At 49.3% G+C, this 15,754-nt stretch overlaps 1 protein-coding gene across 4 annotated transcripts in view; it reads left to right on the plus strand.

Moving 5' to 3' along the window:
* ELMO1 (engulfment and cell motility 1) overlaps positions 1 to 15,754 on the plus strand; it is a 392,098-nt gene that overhangs the window by 289,037 nt on the left and 87,307 nt on the right. The window contains exon 1 of one of the 4 annotated variants that reach the window (XM_036327312.1): positions 8,914 to 9,236. The exons of the other annotated variants lie outside the window; for them this stretch is intronic. The gene's annotated coding sequence lies outside the window, so the exon portion shown is untranslated. Of the gene's footprint in view, positions 1 to 8,913; positions 9,237 to 15,754 lie in introns of those variants that run through there. 4 annotated transcript variants of the gene reach the window in all.

Below are 15,754 nucleotides of genomic sequence, written 5' to 3' on the forward strand. Positions count from 1 at the left end.
CATCTCCTTGTTTCTCTCCTATACCTCCTCCTGCCCCTCACTCTCACTCCCCGTCAGTCATCCTTCAGCGCTGGGAGTGACGGGACAGCCCACCTCATCTCCTAGCCTGGGAACTTCGGAGTGATCCCTGGCCTCCCCCCGTCTTCTCCAGGCAGGTCCCAGGTCCTATGCATCCGCCAAGTAGGAGAAGGGTCATCTGGCTTTGATTGCTATGACCCTGTCTCCTGCCGCCTCCGTCTCTTACGTGGACTGTGTTTTTCTTTGCATTGTTCTCCCTGAATGTGGACTGGACGCACCTCGAAATTGTCTTCCCCTCGCTGCCAGAAACGCCATTCTAAGAACACATCTGTACTCGAGAATCCCTGGCTTTCTCTTCGCAGCATGATAACAGAAGTTCCACTTCCTGTTGCCAACCACCATTCCAAACAAATGCCTATGGCATCCTGCACCCTCCCCCCCCCCACCACCAACCTGTAATTCATCATAGTGATGGCGCCGGAGTGTGCTTTGTGCATCCAAGTCTCCTCCTTCCTCACGGTCCCCCAGCAGGGAAGACCCTCCGCCTTTTCTGTTGAAATCCTGCCCCTCCTTTAAGGCCCAGCTCATGGCCCTGTGGAGCCCATGCAGAGGCGCAGAATTAATTATTTCCCCTGGGTACACCTTTTCCCTCTCCTGTAGCATTTCACATATTCAGGCGTGCGTTGGGTTTGAAAACAACTTTTAGCCAATTAGCTGACTCCACACAGCTCTCTGGCACCTCCTGCCTTGAGACAATGACGTAGCCGTTCCCTGGGCTCCGGTACCCAAACGTCTGAGACCCACTGTGGGTTCTTGGCTTCGCACAGGAAAGAATTCACATCGGAGCCAGCGAACAGGTCAAAGCCAGGGTGGGTTTATTAGTGAGGCGGAGAGCGGGCCGCTCCACGGACAGAGCAGCCCCGTCAGTGAGCTTGGCTTCCGATATGGAGGTTTATTGAACCAGGGGCAGGGCATTCAGTGAGGGGGAGGAATTCTCAGGATTTGTCCGGGAAAGGGATGGAGATTTCTGGGAAGAGCCTCACGGGCTGTGTCATGTCTGTATATGGGCTTTCTGTTTGGGACGGTGGTGCGGGGTGTGCCGTCAGTATGCGGATGCGTTACAGTGAGTCTGATGAGGCTGGGTTGCTGTGCGCTGAAATCAGTCACCATGTGGATGGAGCTGGTCTCCTGCTGGCTCTAAGCCATCAGTCCGTGGGGGTTGGTCTCACCATCGCCTTGGCCGTCCTTGTAGCCCTCAGGGCTGTCTCAGCAACGCTGCCAAGTCCTGGCCGGCGTCACGTAGTCACGGACCTGCACTCACTCTCAGCTCAACTCCTGAGAACAAAGACAAATCGTCACCTTTCGACCCAGGGCGCAGATCAAAGAAATTGTATAGGTGCTGAACAAATGCTACCTGGATTGCATTTTCATCCAGCCATTCATGGGGGAGAAAGATATGATAATGTGCCTTTTTCTCCAATGCTTTAAAAGGAAAAGGCAATTCTAGAACAAATTTTGCAAGCTATAGGATGAATTGAGTGCCTAAGTGAAGAACATTGTGTAGCTAAGATGTAACAGGAGTAGGAGTGATTCTTCAGCGTGACAATTTCTTTTAGGACAAGGAAAAAGAACTTTTTCTGACATTCCCAGGGGAGAAGGAAAAGGAACGTGTGTCTGTGCCCTAAAAGCACCTTTGCGTTTAGGTTCTGGTGGTGTTCGCTGCCTGACAGAGGCCTGTTGGTTTTTCATGCTGATGTGTGGCTCCGGCACAGACCAGAGGCTGAGATGCTCTCAAACACATTCACGTCCCACCCCGGCTGCGAGGAGCCTGGGAGACCAGCCTCCTGGTGGCGGGAGCCCTCCCCGCTCCCTCACTGGCCCCGTGTTCACATGGGGCTGCAGCCCTGGCCCTGCTCCTGCAGAGACGACAGGCAGAGTTGTCATTCACAGTGACATTAAAGGGCCCCTGGCCACCACTTTGCTGGAAGAAACCTTGACATTTCAGTAGAATTTAGAGAAATTTGGGGGGACAGAGTTCCTGTTGGGAAGTTCACCTGCAATTGATGACCTCATTTACAAAGCCTCGGGCTCCACCGCACCTATTTAGAATCACAGACAGTCTGGGGAGAAGAAGAAAGGTTTGCATATAGATGTTCCTTTTACTGTTATTTATAGCAGCAGGAAAATGGAAAATAACCCCATAATTCAGCAATAAGGATATGATAAATTAACATCTGGGCACATTTATTTATATGTTACACTTTTTTCAGCTATTCAAAGTGGCATTTGTGAATAGTATCTAAATGTAAGAAAACAGTTTTATATTATGTTAAATGTGGGGATGGAGGATGCAAAATCATATCTTAACTAAGTAAGAAATGCAAACTGAGAAGGTTTTGACCTTAAATTTGAATGATTTTAACAAGGATTTCTTCTGCACGGTGTGATTAATTAGTTTTTTTTTCTTTTATTATTGTTTTTAAAATATATTTTTTTATTGATTTTAAAAAGGGAAAGAGAGGGAGAGAGAGAGATAGAAACATCAGTGATGAGAGAGAATCATTGGTTGGCTGCCTCCTGCACGCCCCCTACTGGAGATCAAGCCAGCAACCCGGGCATGTACCCTGACAGGGAATCTAACTGTGCCCTCCTGGTTCATAGGTCGATGCTCAACCACTGAGCCACACTAGCCGGGCATCTTTTATTATTTTTTAATGTTACACATTCTCTCCACTGAACATGTGTGTTCTTACAGTCATATTTTAAAAAAACAACAACTTTAAAATAAGGGGGTGCAGAACTGTCAGCTGGCTCCAGATGAGATCTGATCGGCAGCCCTCGTTTAGAGGGAATTCTTTGACCTCAACACCTCGTGTTATAAATGTCCCTGGCTGGTTTATTCCTTCTTCCTTGAAATAAAGCCTGGCTCTCAGCCAGCCTCGCCAGCCCAACCGGCACCCTGCATCTTCAGCCTGCACTTGATTGGCACTAAGATCAAAAGCCCCTGAGGCTCCATTTGAGGAAGACTCATGAACTGGAAGAAGTTCTGAGCAGATGTGACATTCTTACAAAGAAGAGCCAGGCGGCAGCCGGAGTTGGCCCCGCACTGCACGGCCTGTAGAATGGGTTTCCGAGGGGAGCTTTCCAGAGTGCTTCCAGCTCCGCATCTTCTCTCCCTGCCTGGGTGGCAAGAGTGGAGGAGGAAGGCATGGGAGGAAACACGAAGTGAGTCACTGAGATGTTCTCAGAGATAGCCCCGCTGATCCCTCATCCATGATGTCGGGTAGAATGGTGGGACGTACTCAGGAGGCTTCTGTGACTTCCCTGTGTAAGGGCTGGCAAGAAGATGGCCTGTTCTTGGCTGAGGTGTCAGAGGCACTAGAGACGGCGTTCCTGGACTGTGTTAGTAACTCTGACTGCGGAGTCGCGGTATCGGGGATGCCTCTGGGAAGATCATTATGAAAGAACGTGACACCTGCAGCAGCAAACATGGTGTGGGACAGGTCAGAGGCGGAACCACACAGAGGAAGGACCCCACTTAGGAGGGTTTCATGTATGAGGCTCAGGTGAGCAGACAGAGTTGACGGGAAAAGACATGCCATGTAATGACCACAGGGAGAGAAAACTTCGTATGTGGAGCTTTGTTACTTTCAAGGTTTTGAGGCTGTATTCCTGGGTTCCCAAGACCTGAAAGAATCTTGGGATTGTGACGGTCCTAGACGTTGGTTGAATGAATGGAGCCAATTCTTCACTTCCAAACTGGACTTTTATGGTGAAATATGTTCTTTTCAGTGTATGTGCAGAACAGCTAAGATGTCTTAACAGACAGTAATTTCCACAGATGTAAGCAACCCTGTGTGGTCAGGGTTGTTTGAAATATTTGCTTCAGGTGCTCATGCTTGTCACCGGGTTGAGAGGGTTGTAGGGTGCCCTGTGGACATCAGGGTCAGGATGGCCTTGGGATGACTCTGAGAGTGAGCATTTTGCATGTCAATGAATTGGTTATTGCCCTTTGGGGGCCAATTTTTATGTATAGAATCAAATTAACTCCTTCCTCCAGCACTGACTTAATGATGCAGGCAAGTGGTGAGCAATAAAATACAATTATATTTTGTCTTAATGTAATTGCTGCACAAATTAGGTTGCAACACTGGTTCTTTGTGAGAGTCAGGAATAACCTGTCAATATCATTTGCCTGGGGGCCAGGATCCCCTCTCAAAGCTCCCTTTAATTGGAGGCAGAATGTAGACCAGCTGGGGATGGTCTGGCTGGGACAAGCTGGTGATACTGGAGGACTGAGTCTGAGAACGCCCGCCCCGTGGGGCAGCGCTGGTGCACCAGGACTGGGCGCACTCTGAGTTGGCCTTCCCAGAGAGGCTCTGGCTGTTGCTGAGAGTCACTGAAACTCTGGACGCATAGTTGTGATGTGACTGACTTCCAACAAAGCCAGCTTTCCACAGGGCTCGCCCTAGAATTCCCCTCGGTCCACTGTGTGGCTGCACCTTGAGGTTCCATATCCGGCTGCCTACAGACCTCTTGGACCCCTTCTAAGCCCTCAAACAACTTCTGCCTACCCACCCACCCCCCTTCACATCGCAGAACATGGCCTCCTTGGAGCTGCCTGCCTACATCTCTAGAACGTTCCTCTTCCTCCCTCCTGACCTGGGCAAACTGTACCTACTCACCTTTTTGACCTTCATGGCTTCCCTCTTGCTCAGAAACCCTCCACTCTTCCCCCTCATCCTGGCACCCCCTGTTCTGGCACCCCCTGTCCTGGTGCAGGGCACACCCTGCTGTCAGCGGAGACCAGCACACGTAGCTCTCTGTGAATCTGTGAGCAGAAAGAGTAGAGAAAGTAAAGGCATCAAGAGTTAACCATTTCATCTCTACCAGCTGCCATGAAGTTGGTTCTCTGATTGAGAATATCAGAAACTATATTTTTTTTCTCAAAAGGTAGAACCGTCTGCATGTGAAGTAGATATGTGTTGCAGAATTCGGCGAGTTTATTACGCATATCATGTCTGAAAACCAAGAAGAATGTGAGGTGGCCCAGACCCGCCCCTTTCCCTAACGGTGAAGAACCTCTGTCCCACTGGCACCACCCAAGACTCTCCAACCATTGGCCCCGAGTTGTTTTGCCACCATCGCCAGAGGACATGCTTGGCAGGGCTGAGAGCTTGGGCATTTTCATATTTCCTTTGGCATGTGTTTTCCTCAGCCCGCCGTCCTGGAATGCATTGCCATGGTATATTTGGAAAATCTGAGCTGGCAAGATGATAAGCTTTCCAAGTCTCACTGCTGATTCCTCCAAAGGAGCTCAGAACCAGGGGGGCCTTGCAGCAAGCCTGGCTCTGTCTTCTGTGATCTTCTCGGGCCAGCCCGTTCCACTTGGTCAAGTCCATCAGTCCTCAAGGACTGCTGACCTTGACTCTCCCAGCCTAGGAATGCAAACGATGGTCCCCTGTCAGAGGTCATGCTTTGGAAGAGGAAAGACACGCATGGGCTGGACATCTGTTTATAGATGGCTCTGCATTTCGTCGAACTGGCTTTATTTCAGTGTTTATAGGTTTTGTTTAGGGAGATAAACTTCTTCATAGTAATACCTCATAAATATGAGTTACAAACTATAGCTCAGCTATGGGGACAATATCACCTGCCCCGGACTCCTTGCCTGTGAGGGCTCTGAGGCCCTGGTGTAGGATAGCTGCGTTTGAACCCAGTGTCTACCACTTACTGGATGGTGACTGTAGTCATACTACTTAGTGTCACGGGTCTTAGGTTCCCTTTTAGGAAAATGGGCACTTTTATGGTATTGACCTACTGTGAGTACTGCATATGCATTTGCTGTTATTTCTCACACTCTCCCTCTAAAGCCAGGGCTATATACACAGTGCCTAGCGTCCTGGGACCTACAGGTAAAGTGATGTTATAACAGGCTTTGTAAGTTCTGCTTCTGATCATCTCATGAGGGTGAGAAAAAGAGAAGCAGCTATGTGTGTATGGGGATTTTTCTACGGAGTATTATAATGATGACCTCCCCTTGGAGATAAAAAGGTATGTAAAAGTTATCTCTACCATATTTAGTTGAGGTTTTGCACATGTTCTGGTTTTAAAATGCACCATGTAAAAAAATAATATAGCCCAGTCAGTGTGGCTCAGTGATTGAGCGTCAACCCATGAACTAGGAAGGCTTGGTTCGATTCCTGGTCAGGGCACATGCCTGGGTTGTCGGCTCCATCCCCAGTAGGGGGTGTGCAGGAGGCAACCAATCAATGATTCTGTCTCATCATTGATGTTCCTATCTCTCCCTCTCCCTTCTTCTCTGAAATCAATAAAAATTTATTTTAAAAAATAACTATATCCTGTTCAGCCCCACTGACTAGAAAATATCTCTCCAGTGTCTCTTGAATAAATGAAGCCATTGGACTGAGCCAATAGTCCCCACCCTTCTGACCTATTAGGACGGAGTTCCTGCTTCTGCCCTCACACCCCTGGGAGATATGGTCTGTTTGTGTTAGACGGGCAGAAGTGAGGTCTGCCCGCCTAACCCACCTTGGCACATATGACTGGGATGAGGGGGCGGCGTGCCTTAAGAAGGTTAAGATGTAGCTGGAGATGAGCCATCTGCCATACACACCCCATGTGTTTGGGCTTTTCTCACGGCCAGTCATCTCCCTTTTAAGAATGAAACAACCAAAAAGATGGGGCTCCATGTAGTCATGTCATGCACTAAGGGGGTCGTCACCATCAGGTTCTTGCCAGCGATGAGCAGGCCTCCTGATGAAAGGTTTCCCAGAGACTGGAAGTGATCTGTTTGGGACCAGGGGTGGGCAAATGGAAGGATTTTTTCTTGGTGCCACTTCTCTGTAACACAGGAAATAGACCCCCATCCAGCCCCTTTCAGATGCTCAGGATAAATGCTCCTCATGTTAGGTCAGGCCTGTAGGTACAAGAAGGAGAATTTAGACACTAGCTCAGAAATCATTCTGTAACAGTGGCCATATCTTCTGATCCTGAACCACAGATCATCTAAGAATTCTTTTTTGGCTTGTGGGTGTATTTAAGAAGTATTACCAAGTATATGAACTACCTCTGACTTGGTAATGATACACTTAATAAACCATGTTTATGGAAAGGAGGAGAATTTAATTAACTTGAATCTGACCCGAGAAAATGCAGGGCCTGCCCAGAAGAGAGCCGAGAGCGCAGGCTCCGTGTGGGCGGAATGGAAAGAGATTTCTCCCGGTTTTTATTCCGATGCCTGGGGCCATGATTTCTCCGGGGGTTTCCAGGTAGCCGATGCTGTGGTTTCCTTACGTGTAGATGGCACGTCATTAATCTGAACGTGGTCAGAAGCTTGAGGATTCGCACCCATCGTACGTTTTGAGCATCCGGAGGGCGGCCCACTAGCTTCGTGCCGGTTCTCGGAGGCTTGACCAACAGTAGGTCAGGCCTCCACCAAGTCGGGGCAGGCTTCCCTTTGGCTGAGGCTCATCGGCAGCTCTCTAAGCTTGTGCAGGCTCTTTTCACTGCCGTCTAGGAGGGTAGCATACCCAGTCTGTGACCTCAGTACCAACCACGAGCCGGGGTTCCACCGGGCATTCCCGGGAAGATTCTTGAAAGCCCAGAGCTCTTTGGTATAACGTGACCCATCTGCAAACGCAGATGAAGCTGCTTGCTTGTCAGAACTTCCACCGTGACTAGCAAGCTTTTGAACAGATGAGGAGGTGGTTCAGCCTTCTTTGCCACTTGCCTTTCTCAATCCCTGCAGAATTGAGGGCTTCCTGCAGGCCCAGCTGTGAGTTTACCACCCTCTGAGCCCCTCCTGGGTCTGACCAGGCCAGGCGGCTATTCATTGCTCAGTGGTGCCCCCTTGCTGTGGAAGAGAGAGCAGCAGCTCATCCAGAGCCTTAGGTGACATTAACTCTGGTCATGCAATCAGGAGAATTGGAAGCAGCAGGGAGGAGTCTGAGGGCTGCCTGTTATCTGAGGAAAGTCCCCGGGAGACCCCAGGGTTCCGGGCGCCTTGGTGAGATGCTCATGCAGAGAAGAAGAGGCGCCTGAAGACTGTGCTTGCAAATCTTCCACAAACTTCCTGGTGTAATTGCTTCATTCCAAAGATTTGCTAGGAACCACGGCAGCGCCCTCTGAGAAATGCCATCGCAAACTTTTATTTGGGGGCTTTCAGGGCCGTTAGATGACAAATATATTAAAAGGTACCCCACCCCTTTTTAGGTGAACTTGCAATGAGTTTTCAGCAGGAGGGGAGGCATGGGAAGGGTGCTTATTTACATCCTGAGGAGGAATCAGTGTGGGTCCTCCAGGGGCACCCTGCTGGGAGGCACTCTTGCGTGCACGCATTTCTAGGCACGTGGGCACACCCGGTGTGCATGTGCTGTGTGTACACAGCGAGGCAGTTACGTGATATTTTTGAACAAAAACTGCACATAAAGAGAAGGAGGGAAAAAGCAAACTCACAATCAAACGAAAGTAGGGAGACAGGGAGAGATGAGATTGCAGTTGATTATGGGTCTGGCAGCAGATGCTCTACACGAATCCAACTCGCTGCAGCCAGTCTGTTTCCATGGCAACGGAATCAGTAATTATTGAGCCCCGGCACTCTCCCCTCCTTTTTCCCAACAAGGTGGAGGCTGATGAATATGAAATATCGCCAGCCCATCGCCAGCTTTCTTTTTCTTCTTCCTCTTTTTTCTTCTTTTAGTTCTTTATTAAGAAAAGTGAGGGTATCGAGGCATACCAAGAGGAGGGTCTATATGTATATTAATGAAAGGCATTAGGCATGAATGTTGAAGTGAAGTTATATTTTTCTCTTGTGATACTATAAAAGCTCTTCCTCGAAAAGACGATGATCTCTGAAGATGTTAAATAAATGAGCAGGAGTTTCCCTGAAATGGAGGCTGCCTTTGATTGGCCGATCTCTCCGCCATTCCTGCCAATCGGAGCACCCCCGGGCTCCAGCTCCATAAACATAAGCAAAGCCCCATGCTCATCCTCCTGGACTTGGAGTGTGTGCCACCCAAAGGTGTGCGGCGAGTCTCCATTCACATGGCTCAACTGGAAACCTGTTCCACGAGCAAGCCGACTCGGGAACCAGCTGGCGGTCCAGCGCGGTGCTCTTCTGGGGGGCGGCTCTGAGTCACTGGCAGCCGCTTAGCAGCAGTGGTTGTAGTTGGGAAAGATGCACTTACAGGAGCTTGGTGAGTACACCGCTGTCTTCACATCTGCCCACTGGCGTCCGCAGCCGGAGCTCCAGTGTAGCTTTGTCCTATTGTCTGATGAGAAGACGGCAAACCGGAGCAAGCCCGCAGGAGAGCAGGCGTGCTGGGGTTCCGGGGTGTGGGCGCCCTGTGTTGCACAGGCTGCGTGCATTGCTGGGGGGGGGGGGGGACTGAATTTGCGGGTTGACCGTGCATTACACTCAGACATGGGTTGTCTTGTTAGGGTCAGTGTGAGGAGTGGAGCGTCGCTTTATCTCCCTGGGCATTGATCCATTGCACAGAAGATGCTTTAGAACTGGGATAACAGGAGTCATTTCGGGGACGGGAGAGGGAGAGGCGGCACGGAGCCGAGCGGGGCTGCTGCTGTGGGGCTGGTGTTTGCATTGCGAAGGGAGCTGCTGTGACAATGGCCTGGCACGCTCTCCTCGCCCCCAGCTGCAGCCCGCAGCTCCTCCGTGTGCGCTGCTTGCTCCGGCTAGGAGTGTGAGCTGAGCGAGGTGGTGCCCCTTTCTTTCTTCACGGAGCCAGTCTCAGACTGAAATATGTTCTCTCTCTTAAAAATAAAAGCGGGGAAAGAAAAAAGAAAAGGATTGCAAAGATGAGTTGTGCATTCAGACAAATTTTAGCTGTAAAAAATCACGCTTTGAGATGACTGTTTTGCATCCTTTTAAACCTCTGAAAACCAGAGGGGCTTTGCAAAGTTATATTTGGCGACTGGCTCTCTGCCAGGAGGATGGATGCTCTGAGCATGGCTCTGCTCCCTGGGGGCTCATTTTCTGACAGTGGTGATGAAATTTTTAATTTTGTTGGGTAGAAGCAGGGAGAATCAGACATCGGGTTGTAAACAGGCAACAGAGGGGCAGCGTGTGGAAGGAGAACTCTGCCGTCAGGGACCCTTCTGGCCGCAAACTCAGAAATAGATGTGTCCAGACCGAAGCCCAGCGCAGCCTGGGGTTCCGGAGGAGCCGGAGCCGGAGCCCTCGAACAGCCGGGGAGGGGGAGGATCGCCTTCCGTCCGGGTCCAGGGAGTGGGGGCTGAGCCCAGAACCCCCTCTGCCCAGGAGCCTCTTCCAGGGTCCGCCTGCCCATTCCGAGGCGTCCCTGCTGCTTTTTCATTTTTATGTGGTTTCCCGCCTTCTGTGCCAGGACTCTGTCTTCTACTTACAGTCCGCTTGGGTTCAAATAACAGAGAGGAAAAGAGAAAGCATTTTCGTCCGGTTTATAAATAAAGGCCCGTGAAATAGTTGTACAGGGCATCGTGTTGGCATGTCCTTTAAAACAACGTCCTTTGGACAGAAGGGAGTGTGACGGTCTTCGTGTGGCCCGGGGTGGAATTGCCGGGCCCTCATAGGACCGGAGGAGTGGGCAGAGACAAAAGAGGCGCCTGGGAGAGACTCCAGGCTGTGACCAGCGAGGAGTGGGCTGGTGTCACAGGAGAGGGGGAGCATTTCCCGTCTGTGGGTGACAGCATCCAGCACAGGGGGAACCTGCGCCTGGACCAGGCAGGGACCCGACTGTCAGCTGGGGGCCTGTCTTGAGAGCGGGCCGTACTCTGATGCCCAGGGGCTCGGGATGCTGTGCTTAGGGAGAGCCCCACGCGCCTGCCGGCGAGGGTGTGCAGGCGAGCGCTCCTGGCGCGCCTCACCCTCAGCGCCCCTCGGGCGGGCACAGGCGGAGGAGGCCTGGCTCTCCTGGGTGTGCCTTCAGGGACAGTCATCTCATCAGAATGTACCTCCATCCCTCTGTGCTCTCTCCTCTCCCAGTGGTGTCACTTTACTGGCACCTGTTGGCAAGAAGGAGACAAGAAAGAGCCTTTTATGGAAGCAGTAAAAATGTGGAAAAAAAATTGAGAGTGATTAGTAACCTATTTTGGATCGTGGCAGTCCAAGAATTTGAAAGATAGGAAACTCTCCCCCGGCCTAAGCAAATACAGTTACGCAGAATCACATGACACTTTGAGGACAGCCCATCCCAGGGTCAAGTGGGGTCTCTGTCCCGGGAGAGCAGCCAAGAGTTTGTTACACCTTCCAGTTCATCATTTCCTCTTGCCTGGGGGTCCCCTGAATTCTGCCACAGCCCCATCTCCATGCACCGCCCCAGCAGCAGCTTCCTAACCTGGGCCAGGCCCAGGCAGTCTCACCTGGGCTGAAATCCAGGCCCCTTGGAAATGACTAGCGCCTGCCGGTTTCTCACTCCTGAGCTGAGTGTTGGTGAAACTGGAGTTATGGAACTTGAAAATGACCTTTCATCTTTAATTTTTTGAGGAAACTTCATACTGTTTTCCACAGTGGCTGCACCAGCCTGCATTCCCACCAGCAGTGGGGGAGGGTTCCCTTTTCTCTGCATCCCCGCCAGCACTGGCTGTTTGTTGATTTGTTGATGACAGCGTTCTGACAGGTGTGAGGTGATACCTCATTGAGGTTTTAATTTGCATCTCTCTGATGATTAGCACCCCTATGTTCATTGCAGCCTCATTTCCAATAGCCAAGATAGGGAAGCAGGCCAAGTGCGCCCCAGTAGATGGTAGATAATGTGGTACATGTGCATGATGGAATACTACTGGGCCTCAAGAGGGGAAAAAAAAAAAAAAAGGAAATCTTGCCTTTTGCAGCAGCATGGACGAGCCTGGAGAGTATTATGCTCAGTGAAATAAGCCAGACAGAGAAAGACAGGTACCATATGATCTCACTTATAGGTGGAATCTAATGAATAAGATAAACTAGCAAACAAACTAGAAACACACTCATCGATACAGAGCACAGACTGGCAGCTGTCAGAGGGGAGGGGAGTTGTGGGGCTGGGCGAGATAGGTGAAGGGATTAAGAAAAAAGAAGAGCCCTAGCCGGTTTGGCTCACTGGATAGAGCATCAGGCTGCGGACTGAAGGGTCCCAGGTTCGATTCTGGTCAAGGGCATGTACCTTGGTTGCAGGCACATCCCTAGTAGGGGGTGTGCAGGAGGCAGCTGATTGATGCTTCTCTCTCATCAATGTTTCTAACTCTCTATCCCTCTCCCTTCCTCTCTGTAAAAAATCAATAAAATATATATTTTTTTAAAAAAGAAGGAGAAAATGAAAAAACTCATAGACACAGACCACAGCATGGTGATTGGCAGAGGGGAAGGGGGTGGGGCAGGTAGAAGAGGGGGCAGGGGGATAAGTGGTGTTGGAAGGAGGCTTAACTTGGGGTGGTGAACACACAATACAATATACAGATGATGCATTACTGAATTGCACCTGAAACCAATACAATTTTATTAACCAGTGTCACCCCAGTAAATTCAATAGAAATAAAAGGGAATTTATTTCAGTAACCAGAGTTAACTGCTGATGTGTTTGTTCTGAGAGAGGGCTTCTCCCCACAGCCTCCTCCTAGCATTTGTAGGATGTGGGACATGGAAAGTAAATGTAAAGCTAAAGAGAAATGAATTCCCTTGGGTTTTCATTGGCCATCAGAGTTTATCACTATAAGGCAAAGTAGAGATCAGTAAGTTGGATCCAGTTCCTGAAACTCAGCACTGAGAGTTAGAAAGATAGAATTCCTCTGGTCCCCCAGCAGTTGGAATAAAACCAGTCACTACAGGGATAGCTAACTGCCGTGAGCTTTTACTGTGTCCCAGGCACCATCTATGCACTTTAGGTAGCAGTAATAACTCACTGAATCTCTACGGCAGCCCCAACAGGACTCTTTGTCTGCCTAGTTTCTTAGATGAGGACATTGAGTCACCAAGATAGCAAGGAGCTTGCCCGTGTTTATCCAGCTGGGAACGGGCGCACTTGCTGTTTGCACACATTGATGTCCTTGTTTGCTGACCGTGGGCAAGGAGATGTGAGTGGGGGAAGGAGGTCTCCTCGGCTCTCAGTCTGGCTGATGGAGTCGGGCCACAGGGAGATGAATTCAACAGTCATTGCAACAAGCCAAATTACAAAGGAATGGTGGGCGGGTTGGGTGAATTATTAATAATGCCACTTAGGAAGAGAAGTGTGAACTAAGTAAAAACTCGCCGGAATGCGCCCGTGTTCATCCGTGTTCCTGTGCGGCACACCGTCTCATTCTGCAGAGCATTCATTTGACTGGTATGAACTGGTCAGTGTGTGCACGAGGCCAGCGCCTCCCAGGCCATCTGTGAGAGGTGGAAGATCACCAGTTCCGCTGCCCTTTGCTTGCATTTGCCAGAAATGGTTTGCAGTTTCCATAGCAATGGTGAGGGTCGTGAAGGGCCAGGAGCAGCAGGGCAGCTGGTTTGGGGATTGCATGACCTACGGTGGCTGTGGGAATCACCAGGGCTACCATGCTTTCTGGACTTGTGAACAGGAGTGACGAGCCCAGCTCAGAAAGAGGTTCCAGGTAGTGACAGTGACCAGACATTGATGGAGCCACTGAAGGCCCAGAGATTAGGCCTGCAAATCATTGAGTGCCCCTCAGAATTGGGGTGACCAGGAGTGGGGGGCATGTGAATTGGGGGGCACCCCCAATTCAACTTGAGCATCTCCACTGGCATCTGTACTATCAACCAGCATTCCCACCGATGTCTTATTAATGAAAAATGAAAGAGCAACGGTTAGGTTAGTGAAAGGAGAGATTATTGATCTGTCTCCTGAAATTGGCCCTGGCCTGTTTGCTCAGTCTTAGAGCATTGGCCTGAAGACTGGAGGCTGGCAGGTTAGATTCCCAGTCAAGGGCATGTACCTCGGTTGCAGGCTCGATCCCTGGCCCTGCTCAGGGTGTGTGCAGGAGGCAGCCAATCAATGTGTCTCTCTCACATCAATGTCTCTCTCTCTCCTCCCTGCCTTTCACTTTCTCTAAAAAATAAATGGAAAAAATATCCTCAGGTGAGGATTTTAAAAAGTCCAATTTCACAGAATAAAGGAAGGAAGACCAGAACCTATAGGAAGATCTCATTGCTAGATGGAAATGGAACAGTGGAGGCTAGTGGGGCAGGTTTTAGAAACACTGCTCATTTGCTATGCATGCCTAATTTACATCCTTCCTACTATTACTCTGGGTATGTGTAGAAGACAATTTCAATAACTATTTGAAGGATTCTGTCCTACAGGGACAATATGGCAGATGGCTTTCTACACCAGCACTGTCTGGAAATAGAACTCAAGTTATGTATGCAATTCCAGTGTTTTTAGCAGTCACATTAAAGAAGTTAAAAAAGAAACAGGTCAGTTAATTTTAATAATATGTATTATTTAACCATGTATGTCTAAGATAGTATTTCAATTCTCAACTACAAAATTATTAGCAAAATATTGATATTCAATTTCTCATGTTGAGCCTTTGAGTTCTGACATGCACAACTCCATTTGGATCCTGAAGTTTCACAGGAAATCTGTATTTAGATTTCATAAAACGTACTGTTAACAAAGTAAACTCATGCACGTGAGTTGTCCGGAATATATTTAAAAATTGTCCAGTAACTGAAGTGGGTAACAGGCTTTCAATTTAAATGATCTAAAGTTAAATGAAGTTTAAACTTGAATGGCTCCATTCCACTGGCCACACGTGTCACAGTTTCCGTGGCCACACGTGGTCAGGGCGGCCTCTGCAGGGCTGTGCTGGACTCTCAAAGAACTCTCCTCGCGCACCAGGCCAGGAGCTGCCGTCCCTTCATGCCACACCAGGTGCCTGCATCTCCTTCGCCTCCGGGAGGTGCCGGGAAGACTTTCTCCAGGAAGAGAGAGAACAAAACAGCTGTCCTTGCACACATGCTTTTCTTTGCCTTGAACCATTCTATCCGGCAGACACAGCATGGAGGACAGTCTTGTTTCTCCATTGCACTGCTTGGCCTGGGGAGATGAAGAGGTGGGCCATTTCCTATAACAGAAAGGCAGTAGTCGCCACCTGTGGCATTTTTCAATCCCCAGAAGTCTTGGCCCTGCCGCTCCCTGCACTTTGGGTCCACCTGTCTCAACTCAGTATGTTCAGGGAACGTGGGTTCAATTTTAACACCAAGCTAAGCAAACCATAGCTGAAAAGAATAGGTCTGCTGCAAACAGGTGATTCTTTATGAAGACAGGTATAAATTGAGGCTAAGGGATGATTTAATTGCTGCCATCTTATTCAATTCCGCAACTTGTGTTTACTAAGTAGTTCTTCCAGTTAATTTGGTCTTTAAATTCTTACCTTCAGTATCAGATATCATCCTACTTATCCACTTCCCCAAATGTTTATTTTTTAAATAAAGCCAACCATGAAAATGTAATCAACCCCTCCAAAAACTAGATCAAAATCGTACTGCAAAGCCTTCTTAGAGGCTTCGGGTCACAGCCCTTAGAGGAGTCCTAACACCAATAATTTCAGCCTAATTTGTAAGTAGATGAATAAAGCTCGCTTTAAAAGCTTGATCCTTGTAAACCTTCTGTTAATAAAGAGCTCTTTTAGAAACTCCACAGAACATTGAGAAGGGAAAAAAATATCAGTTCAATGCCATCTCTAACATCAGGTATGGCTTCTGGTCCAACCCTACTCATTTCTGGCATGATGGACAGAA

Source organism: Myotis myotis, unplaced genomic scaffold, assembly GCF_014108235.1.
Source record: "Myotis myotis isolate mMyoMyo1 unplaced genomic scaffold, mMyoMyo1.p scaffold_m19_p_11, whole genome shotgun sequence".
NCBI classification, from domain to species: domain Eukaryota; kingdom Metazoa; phylum Chordata; class Mammalia; order Chiroptera; family Vespertilionidae; genus Myotis; species Myotis myotis.